Source organism: Erpetoichthys calabaricus, chromosome 8 (genome assembly GCF_900747795.2).
Source record: "Erpetoichthys calabaricus chromosome 8, fErpCal1.3, whole genome shotgun sequence".
Taxonomy (NCBI): Eukaryota; Metazoa; Chordata; class Cladistia; order Polypteriformes; family Polypteridae; genus Erpetoichthys; species Erpetoichthys calabaricus.
Genome location: NC_041401.2, coordinates 160,476,431 through 160,495,253, shown reverse-complemented (window position 1 = coordinate 160,495,253; position 18,823 = coordinate 160,476,431). Strand labels below are relative to the sequence as shown.

The 18,823-nt window shown below is 37.2% G+C and overlaps 1 protein-coding gene across 2 annotated transcripts in view; it reads left to right on the top strand.

The window, feature by feature from the left end:
- prdm2b (PR domain containing 2, with ZNF domain b) overlaps positions 1 to 18,823 on the top strand; it is a 203,694-nt gene that overhangs the window by 38,412 nt on the left and 146,459 nt on the right. The window contains exon 1 of one of the 2 annotated variants that reach the window (XM_051930359.1): positions 9,787 to 9,804. The exons of the other annotated variant lie outside the window; for it this stretch is intronic. The gene's annotated coding sequence lies outside the window, so the exon portion shown is untranslated. Of the gene's footprint in view, positions 1 to 9,786; positions 9,805 to 18,823 lie in introns of those variants that run through there. 2 annotated transcript variants of the gene reach the window in all.

Here is an 18,823-nt window from a genome sequence, read left to right as displayed (position 1 = left end):
AAGAAAAGGAAGGACAGGAATTGAGGGTTAGTATATTTGAAAGAGACAGTACTGATTTTAATATACGTCAGGGATGTGAATCTAAAAAATAAAGGGAAACCACACAGAAACAGTAGCATTGCTCTGACGGTGGGTGCCGCCAGTTTGCAAAACCGAACTGAAAACTTGAGTACACAATGGTTTGAGTTGGCATGTTCGTGGCTTTAAGCCAAGTTTAGTTTTTATATATTGCGATGTGAATGTGGAAACGGCCGTACGCAACAGTTTTGTGCATAAGCACCGTTTATACATGAGCCCTTTTTTTCACTTTTAGTAAATGTACACATTTTGAGCATCTCTAATATGTGTATTAGAGAGACTGCCTGATCTTACTGGATGCATGAAAATGGATGAAAGTTGGCAAAAAACTCTGAAACTTACTAGATCAGGCAGCTTACAGAAAGTGGCTTAGTATTACAGAAACCATTGACAAGGTCAAGCTATTAAATGCACCCTTAAAAGCTGAGTATGCCATGAACACCTTGTGTTTATTTTCTGACAGTTCAAATTACTGTGAAGAACACTTCACACATAATGCCATGGCTGCCCATTGAGAGAAAATATAAAACAGAAAAAAAAAATGTGTGATTTGCGTAGGTCATAGACATACTGCAAATAAAAAATACAGATGATTTTCTGTTTGCTGATAAACCTAATACAGGGGAAATCCAATAAAAAATCAGAGAACTATGTTGTGGAATACTGCTAAGGCATGAATGAATGGACCAGCAGAAAGGGATGGTTGATTTAAAACTGGGACCTTGGTAAAGATAATACTGTGGCTATTGGCAAGTTAAGAGAAAACTGAGTCTGCATACTTTTGGCACCCTATTCGTAGATAGCATGTAAATTTACCACAAAATGAAGCAGGTAATTCAGAGCTGTTAATGTTAATTCATATTTTTACTGGCAAAGTGAAAAGGCTATTAAACACCATTATGGTGTTTTATTGGGCACTGATGGTTGTGTTGTGCATTGTCTACTATGATGGAAAGCATATGCATGTGTATATCTTTGAAAAACAATGTTCATTTCCAAAAATAGCAGCATTCATTCTGGCAGTTGGAACACTGTCCATGAGAAGGCAGAAAGCCTAGAGGAAACTGAAGCACTTCAAAGATTTGAAAAAAAACTGTAAACTATGCAAATGGGAAGAGGGTGCCAAGTAAAGTGACCATAGTGACAGATAACCAAGAACTGCTTAACAGTGTTGAAGGTGCTTAGAATAGTTTTAAGACCATTAAACAAGAAGGAAAAGGCTAATGTACTACTTTATGAAAGACATAATGATAGGATCTAGAATTTCTGCAACAGGATATTCATTGAGGATCAGACAAATAATTATACATGGAATATAAAGTAACCACAAACCTTTCAGAAGCATTTAATGCCCATCACTTACTTATTGTCTGCTTGATTGGGCCCAACTTGAATGCAGATTTGCTGAGTGTACTCATTAAGAGCTTTCTCTTAGCCTTAAGAAGATTTAGCTTGCAGGAAACAATTCAAGGTCATATACTCAGAAAATACAAAATCGTTCAAGACTGCAATGCTTTAAGTAAACAATGAAGATCAATAAAACAATCCATGCTTAAAGTTTTACTTCAGATAAGCAATCACATGGAAGTTCATTGAGAAGTAACAATCTAACTTTTAACAGTTCAATGAAAACATGCATTTTCTTCTATCCTGTATTTCATGCATCAGAGACATTAGAATTCTTATTTTTAAATGTTGTCATCTCATTTAGTTAGAAATGAAGTAATCAAGTTTCCCACAATGTTTTAAGTTGCACGTGCTATTTTGATTTGGTATCATCTTGCAGTATGTAAATAAATACTGTATTCATATCACATGTGATCATGTCACCAATTTTCACATTGTAATCTTCAGCTTCTCTTGGGCACTCAATTTCATCTTAATTTACTCATGCAAGCATAAATGAACCACAGAGGATCTCTTTGTACACAAGAAGACAAAAGTTGCAAGTGCTATCAATTACTTTGAATTTGTTGATTTGTAATGAAAGACTGGAGTATACAAACCTGTGGTCAGCACAGAAAACAGAGAAAATGGAGTATGGAAATAGGTTCAAGAAAATGTTAGAGGAAATGCAACACAAAAGTGACAAAGGTATATATTCTTTCAAATGATCCTGTTATATACTAAGTGGATGCATAAAATGGAAGGGTGAATGATACAAATTTGCAACATTCAGAATTTATGAGTCTGGGACATTGCTACAGTCTATATTAGGGATGTCACCATACCAGAATTTTTGTGTTTGGTAACAGTAGCAGTGAAAATGTATGATACTTGGCACCTTTCAATACAAGGGCAAAATCAGAACTCAGAAATCCAACTCAGTGGCTTTTTATTAAAGTACCTCCAATTATTGAAGTGAACAATATTGTGCCTTTTTCTGTAATACAGTATAAAATATATAAATAATAACATTAACAACAGCTTTCAAATACTGGTACATTCATCAAGCAGTTACCCAAATATCACATAAGTTAACTAATATTGGCATTCATAAATATCAAAATACAATGCAAGACTTCAATTTTAAAATGTGAAAGAGGTGGGGATTCCAACAGTGTAACAACAAATGGAATATATATATCGTATATATAATTGTAGGAAGATTTCAGCATTGGGTTTATAAAGAATGGTATGTCAAAAACTACCATATTTATCTTACCATGTGCACATTTAAAGTTTACTCTGACATTTTCTGTCCAGTAACTGAAAACTGCTGCTTAAAATCCATACACAAATTCAAACAATATTATATGTGTAATAAATTACAGAATTCCAAGATAATTCCAGATATTTCCTTTTAAACTAACTCTTTAAAGCTGTTTTTGTAACATCATGTTTTTTAAGTCTGGTTTGTCAGTGAAATGATCGGTTTGGTTTGTAGTATCAAACAATATTATATGTGTAATAAATTACAGAATTCCAAGATAATTCCAGATATTTCCTTTTAAACCAACTCTTTAAAGCTGTTTTTGTAACATCATGTTTTTTAAGTCTGGTTTGTCAGTGAAATGATCGGTTTGGTTTGTAGTATTTACTCTCCTTGTAAGATTTATATTTGAACTAGCAAAATACCCGCGCTTCGCAGCGGAGAAGTAGTGTGTTAAAGAGGTTATGAAAAAGAAAAGGAAACATTTTAAAAATAACGTAACATGATTGTCAATGTAATTGTGTTGTCATTGTTATGAGCGTTGCTGTCTTTTATATATATAATATACACACACACACACACATAAACATATATATACATATACATATATACATATATATACATATCTACATATACACATATCTACATATATATATACATATACACATCCACATGTATATACATATATATATACACATATCAACATATATATACACACATACATAAACACACACATATACATATACACATACATACATACACATATACATACATACATACATACACACTGCCTTACTTCTCTTTAAGAAAGGAAGATATAATGATACTTGATTTAAACGATTCCATGTCTTGGTGGGTTTGCTTAGCTTATTGTCAATATCTTTACACCTTTTTTTAAGACTTATTGACTGAAACGGGCTTTCACGAAAAACGTTAGGGCTTTGCTACAGGATACACCCTCCACAAGTTAAGCAAGTAAAAATAAAATACATATTTCTGTTTTATTTAAACCTTTTAAGTTCGTATGCATAGCCCCATTTGGCTGTTTTAGTTTTTTTTTTCTTTCTTCAGTAATATTTAATCTCCTTAAAGAAAAAGAACATATCCATTTTACTTTTTTTGTATCTCTTTAGTAATATTTTAGTGTAAAAGGATAACCAGTGTTTAAACCTTTTATGTTACTTTATAAATTTATTTTACACAATGTTGAAAAATTAATAAGAAAGCTACATATTTTGGCAGCTGCTGCTTTAATTTTCAATGAAATGAAAAAAACCTCTCCAAGAGAAAACGTCAATGAAGAAGAAACAGTTTGCACTATCTAAAAATGAGAAACCCTCATTTATAAAAGTTTGCTGCAGATGACTTAACTGAAAATAAATGAATAGTTCCTATGTGTATAATACATATTTATCTATTTTACTTATGCCTTTATTCCAGCAACCTGCAACATCTGAGGTACAATTTGTTACATTACTTTTGTTTTTTGCAGCACAATGACATTTTATATTTTTAATATCTTACTAATTAAAAAAAACAAAAAATAGACTATTACAAAAAAGAGGTTGAATGCAATTAATTATCAAGGTGTACAATTTAATCTATTTAATATGTTACTTTTTATTATTATTCAATATACATACACATATTGTTGTGACATAATAGATAATCAAAAATTTCAATGGACTTTCTTTCTAATCATTAGCTTTATGTAGTTAGTGAAGACTGGAGAACCACACCATGGTTGATCCCACAAGGCCTTGAAATGCAACATTTTGAGTGTGTAAGTGGGTCCTGGTGGGTTGTGACTGGTTTGTGGTGGGTCCCCTAAATAAGGGACCCCACTCCTACATTCATGCTTGTTTCTTCAAACTGTTAAATTCACAAGGTAATTACAAGATATTGCATTCTCACTAATTTCATTAAGGGGGACCTACCCCAGCCTTTCTTTTGTGGGTCGTCATTAAACTTAAAACCTTTAAACTGGGTCACAAGACGGTAAATGTTGAGAAACACTGCTTTAGATTACTTTGAACATCTTTGCGCTACTTTTGTGTTAGAGATTTACTGACTTAGAATTGGTACTTTTTATAATGGATAATTTTAAAATTATGGAACAAACTCTTTTAACCCATTTTTATTGATGTACTGGGGGCTCTGCCCCCTGCTCGCTTCGCTAGCCAACCCCCGGGTTTGGTCCTGTGGAAATACAGTGTTTCATTTTCATGGGAACTGTTACATGTGCATTATATTCACTTTTTATTTTAAAACTTCAGTAAAAACAATATTTGGAATTAACTTTTCTTCAAGATCGCATTGAATTTTGATTTCTTGTTTGGTCTTACAGCCTGATAATGCAATGTATAACTGGCCGTGAGTGAATATTGTTTCTTTGTCTCTTATAAATAAACCGACTTTTTCAAATGTTTGTCCTTGTGATTTGTTAATTGTCATTGCAAAAGCTATTCTCACTGGAAACTGTAAATGGTTTAATATGAATGGCATATCAAGATCTCCTTTTTGCCCGAACACTGTTTCAAGTTCATTCAATGAAAATAAGACTTTCTGATAAAACAATCTACTTATGAAAGTGGGAATATCCATAGCCAATGTAGCCGGTAGCATTGTTCTCAAGAAGTTGCAGATTTCTGGCCATTGTGGATTGCACGTCATTGTAAGAAATAAATCTGGCTGACTGATAGTTCTGGATATTGCCATTGCATCATGATATAACTATTGCAATGCTCTTGGACTACCTTAATATGATGATGGTAATATTACTGCTTTACCTATTTTGAGTTTGTCTGAACTATTGATATTTGAATTTTGAACGTGATCAATGAGACCTTGCATATGTTCCGTTCTAAGTTTAGATTGATTCGATTTAATAAAGAGACAATTAGCTGCAACTTTTACATATACATTAATAATGAAATGTTGCGATAGACGTTGAGATGATAGAAGTGGGTTAAATACATGGGAATGTATCTCAAATTTTGACCCGAAATATTGTGTGGGTGTTATTCGTTTTTCTGAATGCGTTTGTTTCATATTGTACGACCATCCTGTTTCGCCATCTGGGAAAAGCAAAGGAAAGAGAAAAGGATTGGTGTGTGGCGATGTATTTGACATAAATGACAAATCGTGCTTTGTCTTTGGATATACATGAATATCTACTCTGTCTTTGATATCTCCGTCTTTCGAAATTATTATCGGTGACAATTCGTCACATGTGGGCTTATTATAAATGAGACTGATCTTTCGGATTCATATAGAAATCCAGGAAAATTTCTTTGTCCATGTTTTTTCTGGTAAATTTCATGTAAAGTGCAATACTTTTGGACATATGGATTTGTATCCATTATTGGCTGTATAATTTCTATTACGTCGGATCATTTAACTCTTTTGATGCTGTGTTGCATCGCTGCTCCTTGATCATAAAGATACACCTGACCAAATTGTGTTTTTTTCGAAATTAAACTTGTCTTAGCTGTAATTGTTGCAGGAACACAGATTCTCATAGCGTATGGTTCATTATTGTGTAAATCAACGTTTTGTGCATTGAATGATGCTAACGCGAAAAGATTATTGTAGAAGCGTATATTTTGCCTGTAATGTTTGTGGATTTCACTTTCAGCAAACAACAAATCTTTTAATTCTTGCGGAAATGCCTCTTCAGTGGGAAGCAGCAGTACTTTTCCCTGATCGCAACATGAATTAGACTATCAACAAGTCTCCGACTTAAACTTTAAAGCCTTACAATATCTACATACTTCCGACATATCACCATATCAACTATGTCCATATATTCGATCTCTTTTTGCTGTTACGTTATTTCACCTAGTAATAATTTCTGTTTGTTTGTGCGAATGCGATCTGTAGTCTCTTTTGTTTGACACTTTCGAATTTTAGTACTGTCATATTTTTTAACTTGCTCTGCGTGTGTATCGCGCCAAGGTTTTTTTTGAGCCTTTCGAATTCCACTGCTTTAATAATCTGTAACCTGCTCTGCATGTGTATGGCGCCAACGTTTTTGAATGTCTTCATGAAGTTCTACTGTGTTTTTTACTCTTTGTTTTTTATTTCTGACCCTGTTTGGACCTGCAAGGTTTTCAATTCCACTTTTTCCGGGCTGATTATTACTTTCCATGCATAGGTCACCGTCTCATGGGAACATGCTTCCAGTGGATGTCAGTATGATGTGACTTGACCGTGTCGCGGGAAGTGAAAGTGTCTCTGACTCTCTGAAGTGTCTCTCTGTCTCTGTTCAGAAGATCACGTCTCGTCGCAAGATTTTTTATTATAATAGAGAGATCTTTTCCTTTTGTCTCTCTCTAACAAAAAAGAGCAACGGGGACGAATTGCATTATAGTTTAAATATGATATATTGTTAATTATTGTAATTTTCGACAGTATTGCTTTTAATGTTTCACCTTTTTGTAATGAATGTATCAGATTAATTTAAAGAGCGTGTAACTGAGAAGGTAGCAACATTAGATATGTTAAAAAAATCTTGTCACTGACAAAAAAGGTAGTAATAAATGACATAATATAAATGTTGTTTTCAGTAGATAGTTAGAGTTATATATAATCTTTTACCAAATTGTAGTGAACACGTAAGATTAATTTAAATGAGAATTCAGCAACATCAGATATGCAAAAAAAGCTTCTGAACCTTTATCTAAGATTTTTTTCTTATTGATCATGAATTTCTTTAACTCTCAAGCCACAGCAGGAGAGCTGGCTAAGAGATGGTGTTTAGTTGCCACGGTTACCAAGTGTGGTTTACCATAGTCCTCCTTGGTGAAACCAAAACCAGCTGAAATAAGTTTGGCCTCTCAGTTTAAGCAAGGCTTACTCACTAGGCATGCTTTGTGGAATATCCCCCATGTTGGCCGTGCATTGTCAAGTTTATGTAATGAGTGACATCACCTATATAAATATGCCAGTATGCAGCAGGTTCAGTTTTGTCTCAGTGTATATTCCAGACAGTTTAGTCATTTGCAATAGTTAGCTTCTACTCCAAGTTGGCCCTAGCAATAGGCTTCTTTTTGTCTCTGAATTTGGTTCTGTTTTTGACCTTTGACCTTGCATTGCCCTTAGTTACTGTTTTTTTCTATTGTTTGTCACCTAAGCTTTGACTTTTTAGTCATTACTGAGCACATCTTTTGTCACTTGAATCATCTCTTGTTTATTTCAGTTGCTTACAATAATCCTTGGGCACAACTTTTAATAGTGTCCTTTAAAGGAATTTATCCAAGAGTTGCACCAATTGAGTTTCTCCTCCGATTGACATTTTCTTTACTGAAATTCAGCCAAGTTTCAAAATGAAAAGGCTTTCCTGGTTTGTACAGTGTTGGTCAGGAAACAGCTTCCATAGCTCAGCTACATCGCACGGCACTGCTGTGCAAAATTAATTTACACCAGTGCAATTAGAGTGTTTGTAAATTACTTCAGCATTAAACGAAAAACATATAAAAATAATAAAAACTATTATTTTCTACACAGTCAAATAATAGAATTAAATAATAATGAGTCATCCCTTGCTTTTCACCACCACCGCCCACATGTACAAAAGTAACTCAGTGAAATCTAACCAGCATATTGCATGTAATAACAACTATGGTGCTGCAGGTAAAACACTCTTGCTGATACAGGCATTAGTGTTCAGATTAAGAACTAAAAATATGTTGCCTTAGCTGTGACAGTATGTCTAAATGGCATTACAAAATATTCACTAGGCCTAGTAGCAAAATAAAATAATTCCTCCTTTCCTCAAAACTATCAACACAATTTCAAAACCCCACACTTATCTAGGCAAACATAAATATAACCACCAAAACCCTCAGTCCAACCTCCCTCAGTGTTAGTCTGTGGTTTATTGCATGGTCCACAAGTGTAGCACAAATTTCATTAGACAGATTTGGTTGTCTTCCTCTTTATGCGCGTCCTACCCCTCCTCCAGGTCTTCCTCTCCCTCTGCTTCTTCCTCTGCATCTTCCTCTACCTCAGCCTCTTCCTTCACCTTGTTCTTCTTCCTCTCATCCTGACCTGAGACCAGCTGCCTATTTATAGTGCTTGTAAACCTGATTGGTGTATCCATAATTATGCACTTGTATGTGTGCATACCTGGTGGCTGTGTTCATTTGAAAGCCTTTGCTTTGATATTGCAAGTAAGTGACATCATGGTCTATTTCTGTGTCAAATGTGTTTAGTGTTTTGCAAATCACTGTGTGTAGTGTTTTGCAAAAAGTGTGAAGCTGACAATGTACTTACAGTGGTGTGAAAAACTATTTGCCCCCTTCCTGATTTCTTATTCTTTTGCATGTTTGTCACACAAAATGTTTCTGATCATCAAACACATTTAACCATTAGTCAAATATAACACAAGTAAACACAAAATGCAGTTTGTAAATGGTGGTTTTTATTATTTAGGGAGAAAAAAAAATCCAAACCTACATGGCCCTGTGTGAAAAAGTAATTGCCCCCTGAACCTAATAACTGGTTGGGCCACCCTTAGCAGCAATAACTGCAATCAAGCGTTTGCGATAACTTGCAATGAGTCTTTTACAGCGCTCTGGAGGAATTTTGGCCCACTCATCTTTGCAAAATTGTTGTAATTCAGCTTTATTTGAGGGTTTTCTAGCATGAACCGCCTTTTTAAGGTCATGCCATAGCATCTCAATTGGATTCAGGTCAGGACTTTGACTAGGCCACTCCAAAGTCTTCATTTTGTTTTTCTTCAGCCATTCAGAGGTGGATTTGCTGGTGTGTTTTGGGTCATTGTCCTGTTGCAGCACCCAAGATCGCTTCAGCTTGAGTTGACGAACAGATGGCCGGACATTCTCCTTCAGGATTTTTTGGTAGACAGTAGAATTCATGGTTCCATCTATCACAGCAAGCCTTCCAGGTCCTGAAGCAGCAAAAACAACCCCAGACCATCACACTACCACCACCATATTTTACTGCTTGGTATGATGTTCTTTTTCTGAAATGCTGTGTTCCTTTTACGCCAGATGTAACGGGACATTTGCCTTCCAAAAAGTTCAACTTTTGACTCATCAGTCCAGAAGGTATTTTCCCAAAAGTCTTGGCAATCATTGAGATGTTTCTTAGCAAAATTGAGCGAGCCCTAATGTTCTTTTTGCTTAACAGTGGTTTGCGTCTTGGAAATCTGCCATGCAGGCGTTTTTGCCCAGTCTCTTTCTTATGGTGGAGTCGTGAACACTGACCTTAATTGAGGCAAGTGAGGCCTGCAGTTCTTTAGACGTTGTCCTGGGGTCTTTTGTGACCTCTCGGATGAGTCGTCTCTGCGCTCTTGGGGGTAATTTTGGTCGGCCAGCACTCCTGGGAAGGTTCACCACTGTTCCATGTTTTTGCCATTTAGTGGATAATGGCTCTCACTGTGGTTCGCTGGAGTCCAAAGCTTTAGAAATGGCTTTATAACCTTTACCAGATTGATAGATCTCAATTACTTCTGTTCTCATTTGTTCCTGAATTTCTTTGGATCTTGGCATGATGTCTAGCTTTTGAGGTGCTTTTGGTCTACTTCTCTGTGTCAGGCAGCTCCTATTTAAGTGATTTCTTGATTGAAACAGGTGTGGCAGTAATCAGGCCTGGGGGTGGCTACGGAAATTGAACTCAGGTCTGATACACCACAGTTAGGTTGTTTTTTTAACAAGGGGGCAATTACTTTTTCACACAGGGCCATGTAGGTTTGGATTTTTTTTCTCCCTAAATAATAAAAACCATCATTTAAAAAACTGCATTTTGTGTTTACTTGTGTTATATTTGACTAATGGTTAAATGTGTTTGATGATCAGAAACATTTTGTGTGACAAACATGCAAAAGAATAAGAAATCAGGAAGGGGGCAAATAGTTTTTCACACCACTGTATAGTTGTGCAAATCTGGCCTGGTGTTTTGTTCTTTGAATGTCAGGTTTTGCTAATTGTGGGAAAGTTATAATTTTAGTGTGTAAGCAATTGCAAAAAACTGTAAACGAAGATGGATAAAGCTGTGTCATGTGCATTCCACTGGACTTAAGAGTGCAATGAATTTTACTGGGTTACTCCATATTTCTCGGAATGTGTTGTTGTCATTTATTTTTTCCCTTTGTATGTCATTTAACACTAGAATTACCAGAGCCTACGAAAAAACTCGTAAATCCGTCCCACCTTAAATCGCATCTTAAATCCGTTTGCACCTCTCCGCCAGAGTCCTTTGTCATCTAAATGTGCTGATAAAGCTACTAGCAGCCAGCTATTCCATCCCCCCACCGACTTAGAATGAACTTCTCTCCTAGCTCAAGCCTTGCCTTGATTTGATTACCTGGGATTGAAGTGGAGTTTTACAGTGGAAATAATTCTAGCGTTATTTGGAATACACGCATTTCATGTGTGTTCCATTTCTAAAGTAGGCTGTGCAAACACATTTTTAAAACAGAAACGTTTTTCATATTCTAATAGTAAATGACAAAATGTAGGCATAAACTATATAACGTATGAAGCCTGAAGTCCATATATCAAAGAAACACTTTCACAAAAGGTACAAATAAGAGAACACCTGCGCCTTCATTCAAAAAAAAAAAAAAAAAAAGCCGTGTTAGCATGCCACATTGACTTTCTTACTACAACTGCCGCGGTGGCGTAATGGTATCAGCCCCTGACTGGGAATCAGAGGGTGGCGAGTTTGATTCCGCACGGCTCCACTTCGAGAAATTAACTTCTCTTATTCTTACAATTTTAGAATAACAATATAAATTTGATTTCAGTCTGTAACAGCCGGTGTAACTTATGATACTGGTAAAGGTAGCTTTTTTTTTTTTTTTTTTTAATTCACTTTTCATTCACGCAGTCGCATTCAGAATCAATCCATACAACCCCCATCTGACACAGCTGGTTTCACATAAATAAAAGTGCACTTTTATTCAAGACTATAACCGAAGAATAAGAAAGCAAGTTACAGTTGGTGGTTGATACAACAGCTTGCGTGGTGCAATGTTAAGAACTGCTGATTCCGATCCGTGCTATATAAAATCATCACATTCAAATATTAACAGTTCCCACACACCCAAGGTCCACCATTCCTACATTTACAACATGTGTACTTGTTGCAGTGTACACACCTCTCTGTGCTATGGTTCATATTACAGTGAATGAGCACCTGACACTGTACTTTCTTCCCTGGGGGAAGCTGAGGTCTTAGAACGGAGTTTGTTGATGCTGTATCATCTTTTCTTTTTCCATCGCCTTTTCCTGTAAGAAGCGACGACGAAGTTCCTCTGCAAGGTGAGCATGAACACTCTTCTTTTCTCAGCGGACCCGTGCATGCCTTATACAGTACGTGTGCGTTCATCGCTGCTAGGTCAAGGATGTTGTACAACACAGCAACCGGCACCTGCGTGTTCCTGTGCGCACTGAACAAGCACGCGCCTTCTGGTCCATGAAGTCAACGCCACGCTGGGGAAAAAAGAAAGACAAAATATATGTGACATTTTGAGAAATCATTTTATCACCAGAAGAGCACCAGAATACTTCGTCACACTAATATTTTTTTCATTAGCATACCTTCATGTGGTTGTAGTCTGTGACCGTGTTTGGTTTTTTTTTTTTTATCTTGCCCAATCTCCACATCATGGTGCATTGTGCTGAGAATGCAGACAGACTTCATCTTTTTGGGCACATACACTGTCAGCATGGCACTGGAGATCTAAACACCAGCGTGGAGAATTGTTCGTGTACTGAACTGACTTTAGCTGCAGGTGGAAGTTCCTGTCGCACTTTATTCATGGTGCCAAGCAGAGCTGTATTGCGGTGCAGCAGTCTATTAGCCAGCGAAAGTGACGTGAAGAAGTTGTCTGTTGTTACGGTTCTGCCTTTTTGGATTGCGGCAGATTTGGAGACAAAGTACATGTGCAATGCCACTCCTTATTTAGGAAAAGATCCCAGTCGTCCCACGGGAGAAAGACTTTCCGAGTCTGTGGTCATAAAGCTTATGGAGCCATTTCTGGACAAAGGCAGAACCGTAACAACAGACAACTTCTTCACGTCACTTTCGCTGGCTAATAGACTGCTGCACCGCAATACAGCTCTGCTTGGCACCATGAATAAAGTGTGACGGGAACTTCCACCTGCAGCTAAAGTCAGTTCAGTACACGAACAATTCTCCACGCTGGTGTTTAGATCTCCAGTGCCATGCTGACAGTGTATGTGCCCAAAAAGATGAAGTCTGTCTGCATTCTCAGCACAATGCACCATGATGTGGAGATTGGGCAAGATAAAAAAAAAAAAAAACAAACACGGTCACAGACTACAACCACATGAAGGTATGCTAATGAAAAAAATATTAGTGTGACGAAGTATTCTGGTGCTATTCTGGTGATAAAATGATTTCTTCAAAATGTCACATATATTTGTCTTTCTTTTTTCCCCAGCGTGGCGTTGACATCATGGACCAGAAGGCGCGTGCTTGTTCAGTGCGAACAGGAACACGCAGGTGGCCGGTTGCTGTGTTGTACAACATCCTTGACCTAGCAGCGATGAACGCACACGTACTGTATAAGGCATGCACGGGGTCCGCTGAGAAAAGAAGAGTGTTCATGGCTCACCTTGCAGAGGAACTTCGTCGTCGCTTCTTACAGGAAAAGGCGATGGAAAAAGAAAAGATGATACAGCGTCAACAAACTTCCGTTCTAAGACCTCAGCTTCCCCCAGGGAAGAAAGTACAGTGTCAGGTGCTCATTCACTGTAATAGGAACCATAGCACAGAGAGGTGTGTACACATGTTGTAAATGTAGGAATGGCGGACCTTGGGTGTGTGGGAACTGTTAATATTTGAATGTGATGATTTTATATAGCACGGATCGGAAATCAGCAGTTCTTAACATTGCACCACGCAAGCTGTTGTATCAACCACCAACTGTAACTTGCTTTCTTTATTCTTCGGTTATAGTCTTGAATAAAAGTGCACTTTTATTTATGTGAAGCCAGCTGTGTCAGATGGGGTTGTATGGATTGATTCTGAATGCGACTGCGAGAATGAAAAGTGAATTAAAAAAAAAAAAAAAAAAGCTAACCTTTACCAGTATCATAAGTTACACCGCCTGTTACAGACTGAAATCAAATTTATGTTGTTATTCTAAAATTGTAAGAATAAGAGCAGTTAATTTCTCGAAGTGGAGCCGTGCAGAATCGAACTCGCCACCCTCTGATTCCCAGTCAGGAGCTGATACCATTACGCCACCGCGGCGGTTGTAGTAAGAAAGTCAATGTGGCATGCTAACGCGGCTTTTTTTTTTTTTTTTTTTGAATGAAGGCGCACGGGTTCTTTTATTTGTACCTTTTGTGAAAGTGTTTCTTTGATATATGGACTTCAGGCTTCATACGTTATATAGTTTATGCCTACATTTTGTCATTTACTATTAGAATATGAAAAACGTTTCTGTTTTAAAAATGTGTTTGCACAGCCTACTTTAGAAATGGAACACACATGAAATGCGTGTATTCCAAATAACGCTAGAATTATTTCCACTGTAAAACTCCACTTCAATCCCAGGTAATCAAATCAAGGCAAGGCTTGAGCTAGGAGAGAAGTTCATTCTAAGTCGGTGGGGGGATGGAATAGCTGGCTGCTAGTAGCTTTATCAGCACATTTAGATGACAAAGGACTCTGGCGGAGAGGTGCAAACGGATTTAAGACGTGATTTAAGGTGGGACGGATTTACGAGTTTTTTCGTAGGCTCTGGTAATTCTAGTGTTAAACTAAGATAGTTGTTGGCATGTACCATATCTACAATGGCATTCTGCTGATATTGAGTAAACATATGTGGTTAACACCCACTGACTAGGTTCCTTGTAATTTTGTAGAAACGGTAAACTTCTAAAGTGTATATCCTTGTCCTATTCTGAGACAATGCAATGACTCACTGTTTGCCGATAAGACAGAAAATACACTGTATAGTTCAGTATCGTATAGTTGATGTGAATGGCCTGTTTTCTTCTCCAAATGTCCGGATTATTGTTGCAACTGACAGGCAACTCAGATTTGGCTGGACTCACTGGCCAGTTTCTCTCATCGTCATACAAGGCACAAGAAAATGATCAATAACCATTCCTTTAATCTCATCTGAGATTTGATGTATTCTTCCTTTCCTTTGGACCCCTTGATTTCTACCCCTGCTCTCATAACCTTTTATTCTTTCTCCTCTTTGATTCCTTTCAGAATTGTTAGGCTTCATTTTACAAAATAGAAAGCTCACCTGCATCTTTTTTTTGTGTGGTTTGGAAATTACATTGCTGTTTTCTCATTGGTTGTTTGCAACTTTAGACTAGTGTGGTAATGCTGACTGCCGAGTACTGTTTGTGTTTGTGGTCAGCTGCAGGTGTTGTACATTTTGAGTGGCAGTGCTTTTTGCATGGCACAATGAAGACAGCTGTGCTTAGAGCATTGCAAACAATGTTTAGGAGATCTGCATATCTGTATGTAAGGGGTAGTTGGTTGAAGGTTTTGGAAAAAGAGTAAACACTTAGGTAACTGACATAATGGTTTGGGGAATTGTGTTTTAGAACGTATAAAAAGCTGTAAGAGCACACTAGTTTTTGAATCACTTGAAATGTTGTTAATGTTTAATGGTTTGACACTGGACATGAGTTAAATTTATGAGTTAAATTTCCTCAGAAAATAATTGTAGAATTATGAAAGGTTAGAGAGGTACAAATTAAAAAAAAGAGAGAGAGACAGTTGTACTCAGGTATGTCTATTCAATGCACCTTTTTTAATTCACCTTTTAATGAACAAATGGGTTAAACTCATAATATATTAAAGTAAGAGGTCATTTTCTAGGCAGGGTGTTTTCCTGGCTAATGTTTATTTTCCATTTAAGTGTCTTCTTTGTTAATGCTGTGTATTATTTTTCTTTATCGTATTGTATTTGTGTACTTTTTATTATTGTTCTGTTTATTTATTATTTGCTGTATATTAAGCCAAAGAAGAGGATCTCAGCAGTGGTGCATTGAGTTTGTAGAGGTTGTTATAAGTATTTTTTTATTCTTTTGATAATTCTGGTTTTGTGGATTTTTGCTTGTGTTCTTAGATTCTGCTTATTGGATTATTGGGACTTGTTCACCTTGGATTGCCTTTTAGGCAAATTGTTTTGCTTTTTTGCTACTTTTGTTCAATTTTGATTTATTTCAACAGATATTTTCATTTGTAAAGATTCTTTTGTGGACTGTTTCTCAAGCCAAAGTTTTTTTTAAGGTTTTCTTTCCCCTTGAGAGGCACTTCTGAAATATTTTGGAACCAGACTAGTAGAGTTTTGCGTCAGGCTGCGTTAGGTAAGACCTTTTCTGGGCAGGTTAGGGAGGACTTTAGTCTTCTTTTGTGGGTCTTTTTGTAGACCTCACACCCATTTTAAAATGCCTGGAGCTTCCAGATCATAACATAAGAAGTCAAAAACAAAAAAACATACTGTACAACAAAATAGTTTTTGCCTATTATTTAAACACACTTCAAGCATATTGCATTTGAATTATGGTATGTATTAATACCATGAGGAAGAAAACACTGTCTCTTGAGGAATATGTGCATGCTGATATCAACATAAGGATGGTGACTGTTGTGAAATACTTCCACAGAGAAGCACAAAACAGGGAGCATGGCCTCCAAAAAACACACAAAAGCCCAGACATGCTCTATTTTCAGGTCTGGGCCTACAGAATCAGAATCAGCCTCACCCCAAGGCTGCCTAATAAGCAAGCCAAAAGGCAGGCTTCAGGGCTGTCTGTGCCCAAAAAAAGGGACAAAGATTTTAATAGTTCAAAAAATACTAAATATTCACAAAAATGAAAAGAGGAAAAAACTCCAGTCATTACTGTACAAAACAAAGTTCCTTTAAGATTTAAAATGTATTAAATGTGATTAAGAAAAAGAACAAAGAGCATCAAGGAGAAAAAAATCCTAACATTTCACAAACCAGAAACAGTATCTTTAACCCTTGCCAGGGTTAAAACCAATGCATCTAATAAATGAAGTATAAAATAAAAAAAACAGGAAAACAAATTCAAGGAAGTAATGCTGAAGAAGTTAATCCTACCACAGCTTTGGCTTAAGTACTACTGTGGCCAGTACCCTAGCAGCCTAATTAGGTGTCTTCTCCTCTTTGGAAACCACAAACTGGAGGCTGGGCAGATAAGGAAATACACTAACTATATAGTTGACATAAAACATAACAACAGAATTAATAAACACCCTATCAATAATTATCACATTATGTAAGTGCATGGACAAAATAAAAGCAACGTAACATACTGCATGACAAATATTTCTGCATATTGAAAACAAAAACAAAATACGTATCTAGAAACAATACAGTAAACTTCATTTAAAGCAACAAAATGGTAGTATGCATGTTCTGTATTGGTATAGTACAGGTAGTCCCCAGGTTACAGACACCCGACCTACAACATACGAACACGGCCGCAGCTGCGATACATGCACCTCAGTAACTGCCGCTCTGTCATCTTCGGCCCGGGGACGCTGCAAGCAGTGGCTGTACAGAGGCTGGAGGGGGTCGATTTCACTGCTCGCGCAGTGTAGTGTCCGTCGGGCGGCTCCCGCTGCAAGTGGTGACCCTGTTGTGGCCGAATGGAGGCCATTGAGGGTGAACAGGGAGACAGGGGGTAGCATTGTAGTGTGCCTCGGATGGCTGCGTGTTGAATGGGGACAGTGGTGCGGCGGGACACTGCTGGCAGCATACTGTAGTGGAGGTGACTGTGATGTGGGCTGGTGATGAACTGCCCCTCGCTGCCCCCATTCATTCTCAATAGCAAGCCTGCTTGTACTGTTACGCACATAGCAGGAAGTTATCTCTTGTCAGTACAGGGTGGTCCAGTTCTAATTCTGCAGATCCAGATCATCTGGATGACTTTGATTTATGTGGGGACGATTCCAGTTCGTTGCAAAGACGATTCTTCGTGTCGTCAGTTCGCACACTTCTCGAAGGTCTGGGATTTTTCGGGTGATTTTCTATGTAATAAATTGAATAAGTTATAGCATAATGAAAATTGCATAATTAGATCTGGACCACCCTATACATCAGACATGTTGACGACTGGTGCCTAATCTGCTGTGATACGTGTACAGGGTTGTACACAAGAGCTCATCTTAACCTTTTGTCTTCACCCTTCAAGAATGTCTCTGAAACACAAATCTGATGCAAGTGCTGGTGCTACAGTAAAGAAGAGAAAAACCATCACCATTGAAAATAAAGTAGAAATAATAAAAAGGTCAGAAAGAAGTGAAACTCCATCATTCATTGGCAGATCACTTGGTTACAGTCGGTCGACAATAACATTAATTAAAGTAATGTACCTGTTCTGACTTACATACAAATTCAACTTAAGTACAAACCTACAGTCCCTATCTCGTATGTAACCCGGGGACTGCCTGTATGTCAGATCCTGACAGTTTTTCACTGTCAAACTGTTTTTCACCAACCCTGAACCTCATTTGAAGTTCTACAGCTGAGAAATTTCAGAGAGCAAACATATATTAAAATGTTAAATTCAAATGCAAGCAGTAACTGTTTTGTCATGTAGGGTCCTATGGTGACTGTATTTTCCCCATTATATTCTTTATTGTGTAGACTTTAATAAAATGCCTCAAATCCCATACATTTAAAACTTCGTGGTCAGGTATACGACTTCAGTTTAGCACCTCCCCCACCCTTCTTTATCTAAACCTGAGGCAGTTAGACAGAGTAAAGAAAACGGCAGGAGTTAAGTTACACAGTCAGTTATGTTTTAAAGAGTCAAAAGGCATAAAAGAAAACATGTTGTACAGCTCAAAATTGAGTTGTGCTGAAGAATCAGATTGACCAAGATGGCAATGTTTGCAATTTTAAAGGATCCTGGGAGGAAGAGGTTTGGTCCAGGTGGCCAGACCCCGGAAGTGACGTCACAGGTGGAAATATGTCAGTCTTACTTTCTGCAGAGGGGAAAGGAGAAGAGAGATCGTTATTGCAAAGAGTCCTCTCACGTCTCAACGGAGAATTACAATCATCAAAGCCCTTAAGCTGTTCCCCAACGCATTCCT